A 24,985-nucleotide genomic window follows, 5' to 3' on the forward strand; every position below is an offset into this window, starting at 1 on the left:
TCCTCTGTGTTTCCGGGGCTGTGGTGAGCTTGGCTCACTAACCCATATTTTCTGGAGTTGCAAATCCCTCAAGCCCATCTGGCAAAAAGCTGCCTCAAAGGCATCCACTATTGCAGGTCGCTTAATCACTCTCACAATACAGATGTGCCTATGTTTCATTCCTATTCCAGACATACCTACGCCCTGTGAAAAACTAATTCATACACTTTTTATTGCCATATACTGGGTAATAGCACTAAATTGGCGTTCTTCAGCCCTTCCCTGGTCACAAGTGTTAACCAGAATGGAAGCAATCAAATTATCCGAACGCATCCACCACACGCTGTATGATATTATGAATATTCATAATAATAAATGGAAACACTGGGATACTGTATTTTTCTGACCTAGAACTGTTCTTAAATACTATTCTATCAGAGGTTTGATTTGTTGTCATAAAAACAAAAGGGTTAAAGCATATGCAATTGAAGTGGCTCCTTTTTCTATTGCTTGACTTCATCATCTCACTATGTCTAAAACTACTATACCTTATTCTAAATAGTGGACTTTGTCTGACACATTGATTGTATGTTTATGATCTTTCAATAAAAACTTTTGTAATCAAAAAAATAATTGTGTCTTTTTGCACTGCTTACATTATTTTAAATTTTGTAGAAATACATTTTTTTCGGTATTTTACTCAAGTGGTACAGTTAAAGTCCTCTATCTAGTTTCTAGGGATTTTTATTATAAGCTCTTATGTGCAGGGCCCTCTTAAACCTCTTGTATTTTATTGTATTGTAACTGTATTGTCTTCTTTTAGATTGTAAAGCTGTTTGGCAATATATAAATCCTGTATAGTAATAATAATAAGAAAAAATGATTATGTTAAATAATATGTTATTTATTCAATTTCATTACCATATTAATATTAAGGGGTTCATTTATAGATGTTTTTACACAACTTTCACTCGAGTTTCACATATTTTCTAATCATTTGGAAAGGGTTTCTGAATATTTGTGTTTTTTGATCCAGTCGGGTATTCCTTGTATTCCTCATGCTTTGGCTTTAGACCTTTTGAGTTTCCTTTTGATGTCTTTTTTCTGTTGCTTGGAAACGGTGAGTTGGCACACACTGCCATTCTTATCAAAGACCCTTATGAAGGTATGCCCAGAGCTAAGAAGAAAGGAAATAGGCAGAGGGCATACATGACTGGGTGGAAGGGGAACCAGGCAGAAGGGTAATATATTAAGTTTTGTGGTCAGTACTGACACTTACCTGATTGGTCAAGTAGATGAGGTGGTTGGGAGGAGCAAGAGAGTAAAGGGAGTATAGTGCTAGGAACGAGTGGTTTAGGTTCACTTGTGAGAAGAAATCGTCAGAAGAACGTCCCTCCCGCCCTATTTTTTTGGGTAGTACTGTTATACCTCTTTTGTTTTTCTTTGGCTGTTTGGGGTCCTTGACAGGGGTCTAAACCTGGTGTTATTGGTAAAATGGTGGGGATTCATCTTTGGTATGGCGTCCTCTAGTACAGTTCAATTCAAAGTGACCGGGTAGTGGTAAGACTGGTAGGTGTCTGAGGTCAGATGACCTGGTTCTACCATCCCAGGTCATCTCTTCAGACCCAGGGACCAATTGTCCCCATCCACTCACAGCTTTCCAGTAAGTGTGCCAACCAGCACCAACAAGCTGTGCTCAAATGACACTGTGAAGCACTGGAGGCCAACTTCTTAAGTCTGTATCTTGACCCATAGGATTAACACTCAACTTAGTCAAGCTTGGACCAATGTAAGTATATATGTGCCATATCTGGCCAATCCCTGGAAAAAATAGGAAATCGCTGAAGTAGGCACCACTACTACCGTGATGACTGTTGTTAGCTTCTGGGTTCCATGCCAAGCAGCTGCCCTGCTGCTTGGTAAACACAAGAGGCTACTCATTTGGTACAGGCGCCATCCAGAGGACAGTTTGCATTTTCTCAATTAACCTCTTCCCGACCGTCCCATGCAGATATACTGTGGCAGGGCGGCTGCTCTGCCCCAGATCACGTACTAGGTATGTGATCTGCCACTTCCTGGTCTGGGGCGTGTACGTGTGGTGCTGGGGACCCACTCCTTCTCAGAGCTGGGCTCAGCCCTTCCTTCTCTGAGCTGGCCGCTCAGCTGTCGGCTGCTTGCCAGCTCCCATCTCTCTCCAAAGTTACCCAGCTGTTGTTGATTCTGCTCGTCAGTCCTGCCTACTTAAAGTCGTCCAGCTCACTTGATCTCTGCCTTCGCCCTTGTCAACATCACAGACTTTCTCCTGCGTTCCTGTTTAAGACTTGCTGGGCTGACGTTCCTTGTGGCTCCTGATCCTGCTTGCTGTACTACTACGTTTATCTCTGTCTCTCTGACATTTGCTTGGCTGACTACCCGATGCGATTACTTAACTCTGGCTTGTTTTGACTACGCTTACTCTGTATACCTTATTATTTTTATTATTAAACAAGTGTGATTTCATTTTACTTCTGTCTCGGTCTGATTCATGGTTCCTGATACTCCTGTTATGATTGGACACAGCAGGAGCCAATCAGCGGGTCCAGCGGCTGCGATGTTCGCCGGGACACGCCGATTGTTTGGGAGACAGGCAGAACGGTGGTCTGCCTATGTAAACAAGGCTGACCGCTGTTCTATGATAAGGGAAGGCAGTGACCTCTGCCTTTCCACAATATAACCATCCCCACACAGTTGAAAAGCACTCCCAGGAAACACGTTTAACCCTTTGATCGCCCTGATGTTAACCCCTTCTCTGCCAGTGTCATTAGTGCATATTTTATAGCACTGATCACTGTATTAGTGTCACTGGTCCCCAAAAAGTGTCAAAAGTGTCAGTTAGGTGTCTGATATCGCCACCATTACTAGTAAAAACAAAAATGAAACAAAAAAAAATCCAACGATTTGTAGACGCTACAACTTTTGCGCAAACCAATCAATATATGCTTATTGGGATTTTCTTTTACCAAAAATGTGTAGCAGAATATATATTGGCCTAAATTGATGAAGAAAATAGATTTTTTACATTTTTTTTATTGGGTATGTTTCATAGCAGAAAGCAAAAAATATTTTTTTTTCAAAATTGACGGTCTTTTTTTGTTTATAGTGCAAAAAATAAAACCTGCAGAGGTGATCAAATACCACCAAAATAAAGCTCTATTTATGGGAAAAAAGGACACATTTAATGTTGGTGTAGTGTCGCACGACCACGCAATTGTCAGTTAAAATAACGCAGTGGGTTATCGCTAAAAATGGCCTGGTCGTGAAGGGGAGTAAACCTTCCGGAGCTGAAGTAATTAAAACAAAGTGTTCTCTAAATTGGACGAGGCAGAGATCATGATGTCACCACCCTGCCTCCCCACCTAGTCTAATCAAAGAAGACTTTGCATTCAGTGTCTACTACAGTGATTTTCAGAGTCTCTAAGGATCCCATAGGTATGGTACGTGCATACTAATATTGGTCCAATATGGACCAATGTAACTATGCAAAAAAAAAAAAAAAAGCTGTATTAGAACTTCAGTTTTTATGTAAAACCTTTACTATGTGGATTCTCTTCAATATGAATAAGGATATACAACCATATACCCAATGTTAAACAGTTCTCCAACTGGTGCCCTCGCGACCTCTTGCATTTTTAATATACATATTTAATATACACCTATTTACACATATTTAATATACACCTCCTCCTACATATACAAGTCAGTGGCGGCCGGTAATGCAGGGTGCAGGGGCGCTGCCCCCCTCCATGTGTCCAGCCCCCTAATCTACATGCGGAGCACTGGATGCATGGTTTCCAATTGGGTTTTTTTGTTTTTTTTTAGAAGCACGTGATTAGAGCCAGAGGCACTCTGTGCCCCGAGCACACCCAGTTGTGTGACAATAGTGAATTAATATCCGCTATTGCCTTCCTGATTCTCCTCCCAACCAATCAGGAAGTGGGTCCTGAGACCCGTCACCCGATTGGCCGAGAGGAGAAGCGATCCTATTGGCCACCGAGGAGGAGGAGGGAGGAGGCGCAGAAGAAGCCACCATGAAGTAGCAGGAGGTAGAGATGGGGCCAGCCGCCCGGTGAAAGCGCTACCCGCAACCTAGATGGGGTAAGTGTGGGGCTGCTGACCGACCAACTGGGGGGGCTGCCTGTGACCCGAGCGACGGGGGGTGGAATGTTTGCCCCCCCCAAAAAAAAAAAAATATGCCACCAGCCACCACTGTTACAGGGTATATATCCCGAACCTTCTAACCTAGGTCTGCAGAGTGGCAAAAGCACTCCCATGCGAACAATTAGGACGGACCGTCCCTTAAAAAGCCCTACACATTGCAAGTTCAAAATCAATTCACTCTCACACTAGTAATGAATTTGTAAGTTTGCTTTTCTTTTCTTTAGATCAAGGATGGACTAATTATTTAAATATAAATGAAGATGTAGAAAACAATTTCTCCATGTAAGAAGCAGTGTTGGTAGACTTACGCATTTGGCCAGTTTCATGGAGAAAGTTTTTAACATTTCAACCATCACCAGACATTCTTTCACTATATAGCCGAGTTCTTCGTGGTACTTTACAAGAAAGTCTTTCATTTGAGACACAGCTTCGTCATTGACAATAGTCACATTCTCGCCCTGAAAATAGAACATACAACAATAAAATTTAATGTATTCCTTGCTATGTGGTGGAGGGGCAGGGTTTATTGATTTAGTTTTTTTTTTCTTTTTAAGGTAAAAATATAGGGGAACGTTTATTTATTCATTTAATAGTTTTTATGACTTTTATTAAATTGTGTTTACTGAAAACTATTCTTTTTTTACATATTTTCAATTTTCAATCATAAACTAACAATTGGACAAGTCTAGCATGGGAGCATGTCCATACATATGGATTACAGAAAAAAAAAAAATATAACTTCTACAGTTCCATAAAACAAATTGAGGAGCTCAAGCAGAAAATGGGTGCATGTGAATGCTACATATTAAATTTACAGGACATTTCAGTCTCCCAATCCAACAACAAAACACCTCAAGTGAGGAATTATCATGATCTTGTGGGTATGATTATTATATTTAGTTGTATATGGAAACAAGGGGGAAAATGGAAAAAAACTGGAAGGGAAGAAGTACAATAAGGAGAGAGAAAAAAAAAGGGGGGGGCGGTGATTGGAAATTCCAGACACAAGCCAAAGGGGACGTTGCGCCCATCTCTTAACTAGAAGCAAGTCACAGCATCAACAATGTTTGCCAGGACTTTTCCAGTTTTTTTCATTCGCTGTATCACATAACTCACATTGGCTTATTTCCCAAAGGAGTAGAGTATGTTCTCTTTGTAAAATGAATTTTTACGTAGCTTAGTGAATGTAGTAAAAATTCACTTTGCACTTTCACGCAATCGTTTTTAACCACTCGTTTGCTGGGGCAATTTTTTTAATTTTTGCAAACGTGTTAAAATGAGAACCTTTTTCTGGAAATTACTTTACCCCCCCCCCCCACCCCCACCAATTTTTTTTATTTTTTTGAAAGCAGAGACCCTGGGAACTAAAATGGTGGTAGTTACAAATTTTTTTTGTACTCTGAGACCTATGTTATAGAGCATACACAAGGCCACAGAATATGATGTAATGTGTAAGGTGGAGGAACCACCGTATGGTATGGTAGATAAACCACAAATACTAAAGTAAATAAGGTACAGATTACATCAGGAATTGATAAATGGCCTTGAAGATACAAGAGGTGTATTCCTCGTGTATATTGTATGTATGATGGACCACGAATACTGTACAATGTTCAAAGAGATGCCGAGGTCTTTTTTATCTGTACTGTGAAAAACTTTAATAAAAATCATTGAAATAAAAAATATAAAAGATGGTGTGGGGTTGCTTCAAGTAAATAGATACCAAACATGCCAAGCCTTAAAATTGCGCATACCCAATTTGTCCATAGGCAACATTTGGAAAGCTTTTCCAACTTGTCACTTTAGAGTTAGCCATGAATTACGGTCCTAGAATTATTGCTCTCACTTGTTAGAGGCCATACTCACATAGCTTGAAAAAGGGGGTGGTACCCCGAAATGCATTTGTTTTTCCTACTGGGTGACGTCAGGAGGCTTCCCCTGGGTCTCCACATACCAGAGTTTGATCTGTGGAGGTGCCGTTTGACAGCTGCAATTCTCCTGCTTGTTCACAGAGCCAGCTCCGATCTGATTTTTGTAGCAGAGTGGCGTCCCCATGAAAGGATATTTCATGTGTGCCCATCTTCTCCCACTAATGTGAGTGGCCATTTTGTTGCTTTTGTCATCATTAAAGGACACTAATACTCCACTTAGCTGAGCCCTCTATGTCTTTTTTTCTTAATACTCACATGGCGCCATGTATGTTTAGATGCACATGCTTGCTCTATGCTTTGCGTTTGAAATGGGGTGTGTATGGGGGTGATAGGGGTGTTAAAAAATGTTTCTAGTTATTTTCATTTATTTTATACGTTTATTAGTCACGTTTCTTTCATTATTTCACTTTATTGCAATCACAAGGGGGCTTAAAAGCCTGCCATGTGATCACAGGGGTAGGTGACAGGCCATCTTTATGGAGATATTAGGGATCTATTAGGCCCTCAATGTCTCCCCTGCCCTCCACTCCAGGTAATCAAGTACAGAGTATGTTTGATTAGCTGGTGCAGTAGCTGAAGAATGACATCTGTGAACCCAGAAGTAATGTAATACACGTTGCTCCTGGATGCATTAGTCAAACAGGGGAACGGAGAATGAATGTATCCCAGTCACCTCCTGCTTTCATTGTAGGAGTCATGTACTGCAGTCCGGGGCTCCAGGGGGAATTGGAGAGCCCAGGAACCACTTTTCCGAGTGCAGGGAGGGGGACCAGGGCCGCCATCAGAGGGGTACAGGCTACACTGTATCCTGGCCTAGGCCGACAAGGCCCAGGCTGAGGGCAGCAAACCTTCCTCACTGTGCTATATGTTTTCTGCTGCACCATTGGCATGGTTATATCTTCTTAGTCCTCTCCATAAAATTATCAGAAATTTGTGCTTAAAGTAGAACTATAGGTAACGCTTTTTTTTCTCATTTTGGATAGAATCAGGGAGGGTTATAGCCCCTGTCAGTTTATTTTTTACCATCCCTGTCCCATTGCAGAGATTTCCCTTCACTTCCTGCCCCATAGCCAAACAGGAAGAGAGAGGAAATCTATGCAAATTAAGCAAATCCATTGCCCCCCCCCCGGCCCTCAGAATCAGTGTCCCCACTCAAAAATTTCAGGGCGGGTCTTAAACAGCAAGGGGTGTGGCCTTGACAGGAAGGGGTGGCACAAAACCTAAATACACTACTGGGTACAGGCAGTACTCAAGTGAGGGGCCCGAGCGTCCCAAGGGGCCCGGCTGGCCAGGGCCCGCTCCACCTACAGCAGCACATGAAATCTACGACCTTTTGTGCCGCCGCTAGCCTCCACGGCGGCCAGCTGCTATAGAGAAAGAATTCTCCCTTCACTACCCCCATAGCGCGGACACAGTCTGGAGACAGACTTGAGTTCCAGAGCTGCAGAGATCCCGACCTCATGGGGGACAGGGGACCAATCATCAGCCGGCATCCAGGGGGGGCGGAGACACAGAGCCTGCAGTCCAGAGCCAGCAAAGACACACAGGAGGAGGCGGCTCGTAGATCTTCTTCAGCGGTAAGCCTAAGTGTTGTGAAGCTGAGTTCCTGTCTCTTTGACACAGATTACAAGCAGGCAGCAGTTTACACACAGTGCTGGTCCTCAGCTCTGGCTCCAAACGCATTTTATTTTTTATTTACAGACATCCCTCATCTGCATAGGCAGTTTGATGGTAACGGTGAACTATGCCTTAGGCCCCTTTCACACTAGGGCGCTTTACCGTTGCATTTGCGGGGGGTATTCGCCCGCTAGCGGGGTGCTTTTAACCCCCGCTAGGGGCTGAAAAAGGGTTAAAACCACCCGCAAGGTGCTGCCGCAGCAGCGCTTTGTCGGCGGTATAGCTGCGGTGCCCATCGATTTCAATAGGCAGGAGCGGTGGAGGAGCGGTATATGCACCGCTCCTTCACCGCTCCAAAGATGCTTCTAGCAGGACTTTTTTTACCGTCCTGCCAGCGCATCGCTCCAGTGTGAAAGCCCCTCAGGGTTAGTTATATTTGAAAGCCCTTTGTCAGCTTTAAAAACTCACCCCTCAGGGATTTCACATTGGAGAGACAGCAGCGGCTCTTTCGGGGCGCTTTGCAGGTGCTATTTTTAGCGTTATAGCGCCTGCAAAGTGGGGGGTCGTTAGCAGTAAAGCGCTGCTAATTTTAGCAGCGCTTTACCACTGTTATGGCGGCGCTTTTAGCACCCGCTAGCGGCTGAGGAAAGTGTTAAAAGCGCCCGCAAAGCGCCACTGCCAAAGCGCCACTGCCAAAGCGCTTTCCAGGTGCATCGGCAGCGGTGCCAATTGATTTCAATGATGAGCGGTGGATACAACGCTCCCGCATCGCCCGAAAGATGCTGCTTGCAGGACTTTTTCTAATGTCCTACAAGTGCACCGCTCCAGTGTGAAAGGGGTCTTGAGCTCTGGACTCTGGGTAATGTTGGTGGTCAGGATGGGGGGGATGGGGGTCCAGGCCTAAAGCTGTGTAAGGGGCCCCAAAATTTCTGATGGTTGCCCTGAGGGGGACACTTCTTCAGAGCCCGTATAAGTGATCTGCCTGGGTCATTTATATCTGAAAGCCCTTTGTCAGCTTTAAAAACTCACCCCAAGCTCATGGCTGCAGCAGCAGGTGTGAACTTGCTTTAACCCCTTGTATATGGGGCCATTTATAAAGCTTCACTCATTCAGTAGGATAAGTGAAAATTACCCTGCAAAGTGAATATGCATTACTCTCTTTGTAAATCAACCACATATATATAATTGTAGGTGCGCCCTCTAGTGGCTGTTTGACAGCCAGGCAGCTTGGGTAATGTGCTTGCCGAATTACTAGGAAAATTAATTGCTTGTACTCTGAGCTGATTATCTTTTTTTACCTCAGAGAATGCACCCTGCCAGCCAGTTGTAATTTTTTTTTTTTTTTACAGTATCTCACAAAAGTGAGTACACCCCTCACATTTTTGTAAATATTTTATTATATCTTTTCATGTGACAACACTGAAGAAATGACACTTTGCTACAATGTAAAGTAGTGAGTGTACAGCTTGTATAACAGTGTAAATTTGCTGTCCCCTCAAAATAACTCAACACACAGCCATTAATGTCTAAACCGCTGGTAACAAAAGTGAGTACACCCCTAAGTGAAAATGTCCAAATTGTGCCCAATTAGCCATTTTCCCTCCCGGGTGTCATGTGACTTGTTAGTGTTACAAGGTCTCAGGTGTGAATGGGGAGCAGGTGTGTTAAATTTGGGGTTATCACTCTCACTCTCTCATACTGGTCACTGGAAGTTCAACATGGCACTTTATGGCAAAGAACTCGCTCAGGATCTGAAAAAAAGGATTGTTGCTCTACATAAAGATGGCCTAGACCAAGGGTCTTCAAACTATGGCCCTCCAGTTGTTCAAGAATTCCCATCATGCCTAGCCATGTCTGTGAATGTTAGCGTTTTACAATGCCTCATGGGATGTGTAGTTCCGCAACAGCTGGAGGGCCGTAGTTTGAGGATCCCTGGCCTAGACTATAAGAAGATTGCCAAGACCCTGAAACTGAGCTGCAGCACGGTGGCCAAGACCATACAGCTGTTTAACAGGACAGGTTCCACTCAGAACAGGCCTCGCCAGGATCGACCAAAGAAGTTGAGTACACGTGCTCAGCGTCATATCCAGAGGTTGTCTTTGGGAAATAGATGTATGAGTGCTGCCAGCTTTGCTGCAGAGGTTGAAGGGGGGGGGGGGGGGGGGGTGTCAGCCTGTCAGTGCTCAGACCATACGCTGCACACTGCATCAAATTGATCTGCATGGCTGTCGTCCCAGAAGGAAGCCTCTTCTAAAGATGATGCACAAGAAAGCCCACAAACAGTTTGCTGAAGACAAGCAGACTAAGGACATGGATTACTGGAACCATGTCCTGTGGTCTGATGAGACCAAGATAAACTTATTTGGTTCAGATGGTGTCAAGCGTGTGTGGCAGCAACCAGGTGAGGAGTACAAAGACAAGTGTGTCTTGCCTACAGTCAAGCATGATGGTGGGAGTGTCATGGTCTGGGGCCGCATGAGTGCTGCCGGAACTGGGGAGCTACAGTTCATTGAGGGAACCATGAATGCCAACATGTACTGTGACATACTGAAGCAGAGCATGATCCCCTCCCTTCAGAGACTGGGCCACAGGGCAGTATTCCAACACAATAACGACCCCAAACACACCTCCAAGACGACCACTGCCTTGCTAAAGAAGCTGAAAGGTAAAGGTGATGGACTGGCCAAGCATGTCTCCAGACATAAACCCTATTGATCATCTGTGGGGCATCCTCAAACGGAAGGTGGAGGAACACAAGGTCTCTAACATCCACCAGCTCTGTGATGTCATCATGGAGGAGTGGAAGAGGACTCCAGTGGAAACCTGTGAAGCTCTGGTGAACTCCATGCCCAAGAGGGTTAAGGCAGTGCTGGAAAATATTGGTGGCCACACAAATTATTGACATTTTGGGCCCAATTTGGACATTTTTACTTAGGGGTGTACTCACTTTTGTTGCCGAAGGTTTAGACATTAATGGCTGTGTGTTGAGTTATTTTGAGGGGACAGCAAATTTACACTGTTATACAAGCTGTACACTCACTACTTTACATTGTAGCAAAGGGGTTGATTTACTAAAGGGAAAAAGACTGTGCACTTTGCAAAGTGCAGTTGCCCTCTGCAAGAACAGTTGCTCCAGAGCTTAGTAAATGAGGAGAAGCTCTGCTGACTTCCACCATCCAATCATGTGCAAGCAAAAATGCTGTTTTTTTAATTTTCCTTGCACAGGATTGGGTACTCTTTGCAAAGTCAAGCCTTACCTCATTTACTAAGCTCTGGAGCAATTGCACTTGCAGAGGGCATTCGTCCAATTAGTGTTTTATAAATAGACCAATTGGAGACATATAGAGATTGATTTACTAAAGGCAAATAGACTGTGCACTTTGCAGTTACATTTGCTCCAGAGCTTAGTAAGTGAGGCAAAGCTCTGCTGACCTCCATCATCCAATCATGTGCAAACAAAAAATGTTTTCTTTATTTTCCTTGCATGTTCTTTGCAAAGTGAATCTTTACCTCATTTACTAAGCTTTGGCGCAACTCCACTTTGCAAAGTACACAGTCTATTTGCCTTTATTAAATCAACGCTATAGTATACACACTGAACCATATCTTAATTAATATAACTGTAAATGAAACACAACTCACTGAAACATCGAGCATTTCTTTCCTGGGAAGTTCTGGTGCAGTGCAGTTATGGGATGGTGAAGATTTGCTGCCAGGGCACTAAAAATAGAGAGACATGAAATTGCAGGTGATTATTAACCATTCACTCCATTATTTAACCACTTCAGGGGATTTACCCCCTTAATGACCAGGCCATTTTTTGCGATACGGCACTGCGTCGCTTTAACTGACAATTGCGCGTGTGACATTGCACCCAAACAAACTTGAGGTCCTTTTTTTCCCACAAATAGAGCTTTCTTTTGGTGGTATTTGATCACCCCTGCAGTTTTTATTTTTTGCACTATAAACAAGAAAAAAGCGACAATTTTGAAAAAAAATAAAAGTTTTTCCTTTTTACTATAATAAATACCCCCCCCCCCCCAAAAAAAAAAAGTCTTCATCAGTTTAGGCCGATATATATTCTTCTACATATTTTTGGTACAAAAATCACAATAAGCGTATATTGATTGGTTTACGCAAAAGTTATAGCGTCTACAAAATAGGGAATATATTTATGGCATTTTTATTATAATTTAATTTTTTCTAGTAATGGCGGTGATCAGCAATTTTTAGCGGGACTACGACATTGCGGTGGACAGATCGGACATGTTTGACACTTTTTTGGGACAAAAGTGATAACAGGGATATTGTTACAGTGATCACAGCTAAAAATATCCACTGATTACTGTATAAATTACACTGTCAGGGAAGGGGTTAACACTAGGGGGCGATCAAGGGGTTAAGTGTTCCCTGGGAGGTGTTTCTAACTGTGGGGGGAGGGGACTGACAGGGAGTAGAGAAAGATCGCTGTTCCTGATCACTAGGAACAGATGATCTCTCTCTACTCCCCTGACAGTATGGGGATCTGTTTATTTACATTGACAGATCCCTGTTCTGGCTCTCTGTGGAGAGATCGTGGGTGGCCGGGCGGGCATCAGCTCCAGCGACGCGCCACTGGTGTGCGTGATTGTTATAGCCATTAGGGACCGCCGTACTGGTGCGGGTGATTTGCGCAGCCAACCTGCCACAGTATAACTGCGGCTGCTGGGCAGCAAGTTGTTAAAGTGTGTCTAAAAACAAAAAATAAAATTATTGCTTTGCAGTCCTTAGATGTAGTGGCTGTGTTCGTTTTTTTTGTTTGTTTTTTAGGATTTTTACCCTTTACTTTCACCTAGTAATCTTGCGTATAACACAGTTCAGGGTTTGCTCTTCTAAAGGCAAATAGGCTCAAGTTGCATAGGAAGCAGCAGCGTCTCCAGCTTTCATATTTAGGGGGGGCACGTGGGGAGACGGGGACAAAAGTAGGGGGGCAACTGTAAAATGCTATTTTATATATATATATAAATATATATATATCCTGGGGCCCTTTACTACAATCCCACAACGGCCCTTTCACGTGTTCTGCAGTGAGCTCCCTTCCTACTGTATTGGGGCCCCCCCAGGGTGACAGAAAACAAGAGATATATGTCACCAGCATACCAAGAAAATATCAGGATCCAAAGCAGGGGGAGAACTATCAGGGTTGCAAAGGTTGTCTTGCCACCGGGCCCTGGTGTTCTGCCACTGTGGGGTTCCCCAGCCTCCTCTTGCTGTCCTGCCCCTGCTATTGACAGCGCTGGTCTGGCATCTCTTGGAATTTACAGGCTGGTTCTCCTGTCCTAAGGATGGGAGAAATCAGTCTGTTTTTTCAGTAGCTGAGAGTCCTGGTGGAGTCCTTCCTGCAACTCGCTCTTCTCCCTGCCAATGAGGATGCAGGGGAAGGAGCAGATTGGGCAGCCGTGGTTGTGTGAGCACTCGCATTATGCAGTGTCAGCGAGCAGAGGGAGTGGGGAGAAATCAACTGCAGGAGCTGACTGGGGATGCTCTCCTTCTTAGACATTGCCTTTTTGTAAAAAAAAAAAAAAAAGTTCTAATTTCTAATTGGGGGGGGGGGGGGGGGGCACATGGTGGGGCACAGCGTAATGTTGGGGGGTCAGGGCCCCCTCTGGCCCCCCCTAGGGACGCCATTGAGGAAGTTGTACTTTGCAAGGGAATTTTCCCCATAACTTAGTGAATGCAGTAAAGTTTAATTTTGCAAAGAATACCCAATGACATGGAAGGAATATTTTAAAAAAATACATACTTTTGCTTGCACATAATTGGGTGATGGAAGTCGGCAGAGCTTTACCTCATTCACTAAGATATGGGGAAAATTCCATTGCCAAGTGTAACCTTCTTTTGCAACGTGCGCAGCCTTTAGTAAATACGCACTTCTATCTGTGGACTTGGGACCGGCATGGTTAGTGGCACTGCGTCGCTTTTTCTGACAATTGCACGCTTGTGCAACATTGTACCCAAGCAACATTCATCCTTTTTTTCCCCACAAATAGAGCTTTCTTTTGGTGGTATTTGATCACGTCTGCGTTTTTTATTTTTTGCGCTATAAGCAAAAGAAGAGCAACAATTTTGAAAAAAACACAGTGGGGTTGATTTACTAAAGGCAAATCCACTTTGCACTACAAGTGCACTTGGAAGTGCAGTCACTTTAGATCTGAATCATGTACAAGCTATAATGCTGTTTTTTATTTTCCTTGCATGTCCCCCTCAGATCTACAGCGACTGTACTTCCAAGTGCACTTGTAGTGCAAAGCGGATTTGTCTTTAGTAAAGCAACCCCTATATCTTTTACTTTTTGCTATTCTTCTACATATTTTTGGTAATAAAAATCGCAATAAGCGTATATTGATCGGTTTGCGCAAAAGTTATAGCGTCTACAAAATAGGGGATAGATTTATGGCATTTTTATTATTATTTATTTTTTACTAGTAATGGCGGCAAGCTGTGATTTTTATCGGGACTGCGATATTGCGCCGGACAAATTGGACACTTTTGACACATTTTTGGGACCATTGACAATTATACAGCGATCAGTTCTATAAAAATGCACTGATTACTGTATAAATGTCACTGGTAGGGAAGAGATTAACACTAGGGGGCGATCAAGGATTAACTGTGTTCCCTCACTGTGTTCTAACTGAAGGGGGATGGGACTTACTAGGGGAGATGACAGATCATTGTTCATACTTAGTATGAACACACGTTCAGTCTCTTCTCCGCTGAAAGAACAGTGATCTGTGTGTTTACACACACAGATCCCAGTTCTCGCTCTGTCACAAGCAATCGCGGGTGCCTGGCGGTCATCGCGCCCGCCGGGCACTCGCATCGGCTCCGGAAGCGAGCTGCAGCCACACGAGTGCCCCCTAGTGGCCACAATGGGAAGAGACAAAAGGTAACGTCGATTTGCCCAGCTGAGCCAAAATGCGGCAGTAAAACTGCGGTGGCTAGTGGGCAAGTGGTTAAGGAAGCACTACTCTTTGGGAGGTGTGTGCCTGGTGGTCCCTTCGAGTGGGCTTGCCTCGGATTTGGGTCCATGTCCTCCCCAAAACACACAGATTTGGGTCCTTTGTGCCCAAACCAGCAATAACTGCTTTAGACTGTGAGACTCAGTGCAGATGTTAATATGATCAGCTCAAACCAACCTAATACTGGGGTCTCCTGCTCTAGGCGGTTATTTAAGTATTTATTGTTAGGTATATCTCTCCCATTGTGTGCCTCCCAGGTGTGCATTTCCATTGTTAATTGAGTCACCTATTGTTTCTGTCTGTCTGATCATCTCTCTGAGATCTGATTAATATTGTGTCCACTTTACCTTGTTATCAAACCATTGTGGGATGTTATGTGTTTATGCCAAGGATAATGTGTAATGTACTTTGTGTATCCAGGGTTGTGGGATGGGTACCTTGGCTTGTTAAGGTGGCTTGTTGTTAATTATTTCATGTTAATTAGATCACTGTCAGCTATTAGTTGCTAGATGCAGATTAGCATACTGTTTATGTTGAATATTCCTTAGCTATGTCATCTATATTTCTGTTTACAGTTTGTACAGTTAGGGTAATGTGATCAAACTCTTATCTGATCTTTCTTGGTATATATTGTGTGAATTTACAATAAAGAGTTCAAGTTTCAGTATGCACCTAAGCTAGTGTTGTCTACGATCTTGGATGCAATATTCAGTTATAATACCTGGCTCCTGGGTCCAGACTGGAGGAAGCTATATATTTTGACGGAGGCACCCAAGCTGGGTGCTGGATGGTTCCATCACAGATATGCATTACATCACTTCTGGGTTTTACTGTCACTTTCCCTGGCTGCTGTGTGTGGAGAAGAAGCTAATGGAGCGTGATCTGTGACCCATTAGCTTCAATGGAAGGCAGATGAGACATCAGAAGTCTAAAAGACTCCTGGTATCTTATGAAAGAGAACCTGCCTGAGCAAAATAACACAGAACTCTTGGTCTCCTATGTAATAAAAATAATGTTTAAAAAAAAAATAAAATGTGTACAAAAAAAAGTTACACCCAAGCATTAAGGGCGGAACTTCAGTAATTTTTTTCATATTTTCGATCTATTAAATCTTCTGCCCTTGTTGTTTTAACTTTGGATAGTAAAACATTTTTTTACTGCCAGTAAATACCTTATACAGCCCACTTCCTTTTTCTTGTCTGGTAAAAAGCCTAGGTTTATGACATCATGCACAGCTCCCTCTCTCTCTCTCTTGTGAGAGTTTGCCAGGAAGGGAGGGGGATGAGTCATAAGAGAGCCAATGAGAGCTGCAGAGCTGGAGGTGTGTGTCTGTGTAAATCCAGGAAGTGAACAGGCAGCAGCTTCAGCTGCCCACAGTTAAAATGGCGGTAGCCAGACTTCGTGGAGGGAGATTTCTGCAGCATATTTGGCAAGTACAGAATCACAGTATATATAAAATAATATGCAAAGTGGTTGGAGGGAAGCTTCAGAATGGCAAAGATGTTTTTATTCCAAATTATGTGAGCAGACTGCAGTTCCTCTTTAATACTCCCCCCCCACCCCCCCAAAAAATGTTTTGAGTTTCTCCTACGAACACACATATACGAATGTAATCATGCCTACACATGAAACGCAATACCTCTACGCCCATTTTTCATGGTTAATTCTAAACTGACCTGTAGGGACTTTAAAAGCATTGTCTATGGAAATTTTAGGTTATCAAAGTTTGTCACCCATTCACAGGAGCACGCAATTTTAAGGCTTGGGTACCTATTTACTTGGTGCAACCTCATCTTTTATATTATACCCAAAATTGGATAGCATATTGTGTTTTGTGCCCTAAAATTTTTTACTGACATTTTCTGTTTGATAAACCACTGCACTAATATTGTGTAACATAAAAAAAAATTAAACTGCTACCATTATATTCTCTAGGATCTCTGCTGTCAGTAAATATATAATATCTGGGGGGGGGGGAATTTAAAGCAGAACTTCCGCCCATTTGTCTCCTCCCCTCCTCCGGTGCCACAATTGGCACCTTTCGGGGGGGGGGGGAGAGGGACAGGATACCTGTCTTTGACCGAAGTGACGAAGACGAGCCCCCACCTGGCATGCCTGAGCGGGCCCAATCTCAAAAGGACTTCGTGGAGTCCTGGTTGCCAGAGGAACCCTCTTTTGCGGGTTTTTTAAAAGAGGACTGCCTGGATTTCCAGGATCTTGAAAACTCCCGACCAGGTCTGTAGCTGCGCGCATCCCTAGCGCGATCAGAGTTTTGTCTTCTAGGAAAACTGCGTTTCTGATTTTGTAGACGTCTGTCTTGAGGGAGGAAACCAGACTTCCCACCTGTGGCCCGGGTTATGGCACTATCGAGCTTATTGCAGAACAATGAAGAACCTTCAAACGGAATTCGGCACCAAGCTTGCTTGGAAGCTGGATCCGCCAACCACGGATGGAGCCATAAGGCACGACGAGCTGAAACAGCCGCCAACATAACCCGGGACATCAGGCGGATGACATCAATAGATGCCTCCCCAAGAAAGGCTGATGCCAGCCTGATCTCCTGGATAGGAGAATCTTTCGCTGTTTCGGTAGAGATACCTCTTAGGAACCCATCCACATTATCAGACCAAGATTCCAAAGCTTTGGAGACTGCAGCTATCGCAAGTACTGGCTTACATGCCATTCCTGACGTCAGGTAGATCCTTTTTAAATCTGAATCAATTCGCCTCTCCAAAGGATCTTTAAAAAATACAGTATCTTCTAAGGGAAGCATTACATATCTTGCTAGTCTCATCAGTGCTGCATCCACTAATGGAGCTGATTCAAGGTGATTTACTTCCTCTTCCTTAAAAGATATAGTTTCAAGACCTTTGACTGCATGGAACTTTTCTTGTCCATCTTGCTCCATTCCTCAGAAATGACATCGCCCAGCTCAGAGAGAAAAGGAAAATACTGTTGCTCCTTATTTATATAGATCCGATTCGCTATCTGAAACAGGAGCAGAAGGGTGACTTGGCTGGGAAGACTCCCATGTCTCATGCACAGAACCTTCTCCCACTGGAGAGCATAATGGGTCTGATGGGGAATCACGGGGCTGTTGAGCCTCTCTTTCCTGTAGAGATTTTTTCACAACCCGCCTCACCATAGATTCCAAACGCTGGTCTGCACCATCCCTCTCATCTGCAGCTTTAGAGAAGCAGTGATCACAGAGAGATTTGTCTGTTGGAACAGGCATCCTGCATCCCCAGCATGATTTTCCTGATCTCTCTCTCTAGAGTGAGATGAAGGGGGGTGAGAAGGATTTTTATTGCGCTGTTCAGATCTGGAAGGAGATCTATGATGGCTAGACCTGGAGGAAGATTGCCGGTGGTGTGATTTTGATGATCCACTTCCTTTATGGGAACTACGGTGTGGATCAGACCTAGGAGGGCTGTGAGGAAAGAAACACAGAGAAGATAGAGAAAGAAATCAGCTAGTGTCCTAAAATCCTACTCTCAATCCTTGTACAGGCAGAAAAGCATAACTGCAAACATACCTGCTACAAGGGGGCTGGCCACTAGGGGGCACTGAGGAGTCCATGGTGTCAACACAATAGGAAGCTGCAGAGATAGATTCACACATTCAGCTGGCTGACAACAGACCTCCACCCCCAGACAATAGAGATTGTCTTACCTTGAATCGCCAAGATAGTTGCCCCGGGAAGTCGCCGTATCCCTCACGATCATTCCCGGGGCTCTGTAAGCTTTCCTCAGCTTTTAAAAGTGGCGCCCGTGACGTCATCGCCGTCGTCAGACACGAGACGCTCGTGCGCATGCGCGAACCAAGCCTCAACTTCGTATCGGGTCCGCGCATGCGCAGCGCGCACGCCGGTACCCGGAAGTAACAGAGAGAGCGGCTGCTGGAACGCATGGAGCGTCAGCGCCGATTAGGACACCAGTAAAGCAGGGGAACAAACAGAGGTAAACAACACATAAACACTGCTGCCATAAGCAAATGAATAAGAACTTACCCCTCCACCTACGATCACCTGGGCCGAGAAACCGCCATCCATACACACACACACCGGACTTGGCAGCAGATAATGGTCGCCTGAAACATTAGGCAAACAGACCGTGCGCACATAGATGAACTGATCCAATCTTCAGCGCTACTCTGCTATACACTCCATACCCTGCTTAACAGTCAGGGCCTATCGGAGGAATCTTTGGCACTCGGCTGAATCGATCGTAGGGAGGTTTATCTTCAGGTAGGAGAACCAACACCTGGTCCTACGGAGGAGGACAAAAAAGGAACATGGATAGCAGCCTAGAGCAAAGATTTATGGGAGAGGGGTCCTATTGGGTAGTTATGGAGGCGGAGCCTACCCACACGTATGCTGCCATGGAGCCTGTCAGGAAATAATTTTTTTAAACATTTTTTTTTTTGCACAAAAGAATGAAAAAAAAAAAACGTGCTAGGAGAGAAATAGTTAATCACTGAAACTTATGGAGCAGGAACGTTTTTTACCTATATATTCTGAAAATTCAGAACTCTCAAAAGAAGAAAAAAAAATGTGCACCACTCAGAACCCTCAAGAAAAATGCACACCAATCATGTTTTGGATATAGAGCTGTAAAAAAAATTGTATTGCTACTACAAGAGGGAGGGTATGAGCTCAGTCAACATAAAATCAGGCTTAGACAGGTGAGCTGCCACTGAGGTCTAAACAAATATGGTTCATATAAAAAAAAATGACTGAAAGTGAAATTGTATAAAATTATTTGAACTGGTCATTATGCAATTATGTATTATAAAAAAAAAAAAAATCTAAAAATATACAGGGTGCTGCTAAAATCTGAGTATGGCTTTCCCTTCTCATATTAAAATCCACCAATTATTATTACAAAATTCAGGTATCATCATCAGTGGCGAGCGGTCATAAGGGGTGCAGGGGCACCGCCCTCCTAGTTTGCATAATCTAATCAAGAATCGTTCTATTGCCCCGTACACACGGTCGGACTTTGTTTGGACATTCCGACAACAAAATCCTAGGATTTTTTCCGAAGGATACAGTAATTGGTGTCGGGGGAACTTATCTGGGCTCATTGCTCAAGGAACCCCTAGCAACCTCTGGAGGAATCCTGGTTGAGAAATACTGATCTAAAGTGTAAAGCGTTAAGACATTACATCTTGTGCTAAACAACCAGGACTAAAAAAGAGAGTGACAGTAATAGAAACCTTGTAACAAATCCATCCAGCAACTTAGTTTCCTACAGTGCCTTGCAAAAGTATTCACCCCCTTGGCATTTTTCATGTTTTGTTGCCTCACAACCTGGAATTAACATGGATTGTTTGAGGGTTTGCATCATTTAATTTACAGAACATGCCCACAACTTTGAAGATTTTTTTTTTTTATTATTGTGAAGCAAACAACAAATAGGACAAAATTACAGAAAAAAGTAAATGTGCATAACTATTCACCCCCCTAAAGTCAATACTTTGTAGAGCCACCTTTTGTGGCTATCACAGCTCCAATTCGCTTTGGATTAGTCTTTATGAGCTTGCCACATCTTACCACTGGGATTTTTGCCCATTCCTCCTTGCAAAATTTCTCCAGCTCCTTCGAGTTGGATGCTTTGCGCTTGTGAACAGCAACCTTTAAGTCTGACCACAGATTTTCTATTGGATTGAGGTCTGGGCTTTGACTTGGCCATTCCAACACATTTGCATGTTTCCCCTTAAACCACTCAAGTGTTGCTTTAGCAGTGTGTTTGGGGTCATTGTCCTGCCGGAAGGTGAACCTCCGTCCTAGCCTCAAATCATACACAGAGTGGTACAGGTTTTGCTCAAGAATATTCCTATATTTAGCACCATCCATCTTTCCCTCAACTCTAACCAGTTTCCCAGTCCCGACTGCTGAAAAACATCCCCACAGCATGATGCTGCCACCACCATGTTTCACAGTGGGGATGGTGTTCTTTGGCGATGTGATGTGCTGGGTTTGCACCAGACATAGCGTTTTCTTTGATGGCCAAAAAGTTCAATTTTAGTCTCATCAGACCAGAGCACCTTCCTCCATACATTTTGGGAGTCTCCCACATGCCTTTTCGCAAACTCAAAACGTGCCATTTTGTTTTTTGCTGAAAGTAATGGCTTTCTTCTGGCCACTCTGCCATAAAGCCCAACTCTATGGAGCATACGGCTTATTGTCGTCCTATGTACAGATACTCCAGTCTCTGCTGTGGAACTCTGCAGCTCCTCCAGGGTTACCTTAGGTCTCTGTGCTGCCTCTCTGATTAATGCCCTCCTTGCCCGGTCCGTGAGTTTTGGTGTGCGGCCGTCTCTTGGCAGGTTTGCTGTTGTGCCACGTTCTTTCCATTTGGTTATGATAGATTTGATGGTGCTCCTAGGGATCATCAAAGATTTGGATATTTTTTTATAACCTAACCCTGACTTGTACTTCTCGACAACATTGTCCCTTACTTGTTTGGAGAGTTCCTTGGTCTTCATGTCAGTGTTTGGTTAGTGGTGCCTCTTGCTTAGGTGTTGCAGCCTCTGGGGCCTTTCAAAAAGGTGTGTATATGTAATGACAGATCATGTGACACTTAGATTGCACACAGGTGGACATCATTTCACTAATTATTTGACTTCTGAAGGTAATTGGTTGCACCAGAGCTTTTTATGGGCTTCATAACAAAGGGGGTGAATACTTACGCACATGCCTATTATCAAATTTTTTATTTCTGAAAAATAGTTTTACGTATATGTTTTTCTAATTTTATTTCACCAACTTAGACTATCGTGTTCTGATCCATCACATATAATTAACAGATTAAAAAAAACATTGAACTAAAGGCTGTAATGTAGCAAAATAGGTAAAAAGCCAAGGAGGGTGAACACTTTTGCAAGGCACTGCATGTCTGGAGTGCACAGCTAATGATGACACGCTAAATAATCAGTAAGAGAGAAGGCCAGCAGGTCATTTTAAAATAGTAATATACAAATGCACAAAACAAACCATGATACATAGACATTTCAGGGCCCTGGTGGACCACTGTTTTAAAAAAAGTGGTCCACTATTACAAAATTACTTCAATAAAATTGTGTTATTGCTATAGTATACTATTGGTGGTAATAGAAATCTGACGGAGGTCCTAACCCTCATTAAAACTCTTAAAAAAAAAACCAAAAAAAAAAACGTTTTGGCTTTAGATACACTTCAAAAGACACAAGGCCAACTAGTTCAACCACCCCCTGGTCACCTATGTAAAAGTGCCAAATATGCTTGAAATCCAGTTCTTCCAAATACCTCCTGTACATTATTAGGTATCCTTTGCAAAGTGAATTTTAACATAGCTTCGCCTCAGAGTGTACATGCTCTGCTCTTTTAGTAAATCAACACCATAACATTTACTTGACTCAAAAAAAAAAAAAAAAAAAAAAAAAGAAAGAAAGATAGCTTTACATTTTTTTAGTCTTGATCATGAGAAATAAAAAATGAAATACAGTAAAACCTTGGATTGAGAGTAACTTGGTCTGTCAGTGTTTTATAAGACGTGCAATTTTTTTTATATAAATTTATTTAAATTTTTAAACGAGCGAGGTCTTACAATACGAGTGATCCGACGTGTGAGACTCCAAGTCACGTGACATGTAATCCCATTTTAGAGAGAGCTGTCTTAATTAGCACTACTAAAGTCGCTCTGACTTTAGAAACGGTTCCTGTACTACTTCAAGGCGACTTCTATCTGACTTGTGCCCATAGACTTTAATGGAAGTTGCCGCCAAGTCGGATCCTCATCCTAATTGAGGTGATTTGGATCCGACATTACAGGAAGTTTCCCTGAAGTTGCTTCAAAGTCACACTGAAGTCGCGCCGAAGTTGCCTGGTAAAGTAGCACTTAGGCCTCTTTCACACTTGTATGACTTTTCCTGCGACTTTGGACATCAAAGTTGCATAACAAGTCATACCCCATGATTCCCAATGATACCCATTCATATCTGTGCACAAACTTCAAAGTAGTCCCTGTACTACTTTGGTCCGACTTTGATGTTTACACAGGCGTTCCCTGAAATTGCGTCAAAATTGTGGCCGCAAAATCGTGGTAAAATCATGCGACTTTCAAGTTGCGGCAGTGGGAAGGGGCCTTATTGTAGCAATATGGTTACATTTATGGACTAGTGACTGAAGGACTAATGGCAGGAATACACGATAAGAAAATTGGGCGAAAATTTCAGTTCGGCCAATTTTCTACTCGTTGATGCCCAGCAAATAATACCCGATATTGCTATTGTAAAAGAAAAAGAACGAATGAAAAAATTAAAAAATTGTGTCGTATCGTTTGCGAATGACTGATATTCTATTCATTGGTGTGAAGGTCGTCCGTAAAACATCTCTTAAACATTATCACGCATGAGCGGAACTAGTAGACGACCCCACGCTGTTTCGTTGGTCGGCGGTTGAGCGATCGGTCGATTTTCTAACCGTGTATTCCTGCTATAAGGCTGCATTCACACTACAGCGTTTTTGAATCGCGGGCATATTTGCTGCGAATCTGTCCGCGATTTGACAGCGCTGATGTGTGAATGACAAGTTGCAGGACTTGAGATGCCATTCATTTGAATGACACCTCAAATCGTGGTGCGGGTCTGACGCGATTGTCGCGCGATAATTTGCATTGCAATCGCGGCAATCCGCATCGCGGGAAGCATGTCGCCCCAAAGTAACTCCTGAACTTTTTTTGGGCGACATGCTTCCTGCGATGCGGATTATCGCGTGACATTCGCGGCAGACCCGCACCGCGATTTCAGGTGTCATTTAAAAGAATGGCATCTCAAATGCGAGTCCCACGATTTGTCATTCACACATCGGCGCTGTCAATCGCAGACAGATTTGCGGCAAATCTGCCCGCGATTCAAAAACGCTATAGTGTGAATGCAGCCTTATAGCACGAATACACGGTTAGAGAATCGACTGATCGCTCGACCAACGATACAGCATTCAAATTGCTGAAGTGTAAATGCAGCCTTAAGAAGAAAAAATGGTTGTGGAACGAATCATCTGAGTTTTTTATTATATCTTATGGGCAAATTCCCTTTGATATACGAGTGCTTTGGATTACAAGCACGTTTCCAGAACGAATTCTGCTCGCAATCCAAGCTTTTACTGTATAATGAAAATATATAAAATTAAATATACCGGATACAAAATTGCTATACCTATTCTATACATGAAAAGTGTTGGGAGTTATAATGTGCTCGGTACTGAATCAGTTTTAAAACAAAGATCATTGGAGTTGATTTACTAAAGGAGTAGAGGCTGTTATAGCAAAGTGAATGTGAGTAAGTAAAGTGAAAATGTGTTCACACCAAATCATGTGCTAAAGAGTTAAAAAAAAAGGAGTTTTTCAAGTAAATGTTACTTCTTTTAGTAAATCAAAATCTATGTATCAGGTCTCAGGGTTGGAACCTTCCTACATACCAGAGTAAAATGATCTAAGTGTACTCCAACCTCTGACACGACTCCAAAAGTGACTGGCTGCCTCAACTCACGCCACATAATGTTATGTACCCGCAGCTTCTGTCATTTGTCAGTTGATGGGCTGATGATAAGTGCGGTGACTCCCTATTTCCTTACAAAAAGGGCAGCAGGCTGAAAGACAGAAGCTGCATTTCTGCAGCTAAGAAGAGTGAAGGCCACGGAGGTGAACCCAACACCAGAGAACGATCTTCGGTGAAGCATTACCTGACCGGGGAAGAGTACTGGAGGAATGAGCACTGCTCTAGATAGGACATGAGAAGGATAAAGTTCGGGGTGAATTTTCTCGGGGAAGAGTACTGATACATCAGACACATTCAGCACTTATAGAAGGCAAAGTACAGGGTGAGTTCCTTTAAACAGATTCATTGGGGTTTATTTACTAAAGCTGGAGAGTGCAAATCCAGGCTCACTTCTATAGAAACCAATCAGCTTCCAGGTTTTATTGTCAAAGCCTAATTGAACAATCTGAAGTTAGAAGCTGATGGGCTAACATGCACAGCTGCACCAGATTCTGAGTGCACTAGTTTTAGTAAATCTCCTCCAGTGACCACCAACTAGTAGCGGAGCTCTGACACCAACCAAACTGGTTCAGCTGAACAGGGCAACATACGGCAAGCCGCTACTAAGTTTCCTGAAATTCCAGATTTTAGACCCTCGCCTTTGGCCTTCTAATCTTAATACCCTAATAACACAATATCTTCATTTCCATTCGCTTAGCCACAGCAAGAAAATGGAAATGC

Source organism: Aquarana catesbeiana, linkage group LG02 (assembly GCF_042186555.1).
Source record: "Aquarana catesbeiana isolate 2022-GZ linkage group LG02, ASM4218655v1, whole genome shotgun sequence".
Taxonomy (NCBI): Eukaryota; Metazoa; Chordata; class Amphibia; order Anura; family Ranidae; genus Aquarana; species Aquarana catesbeiana.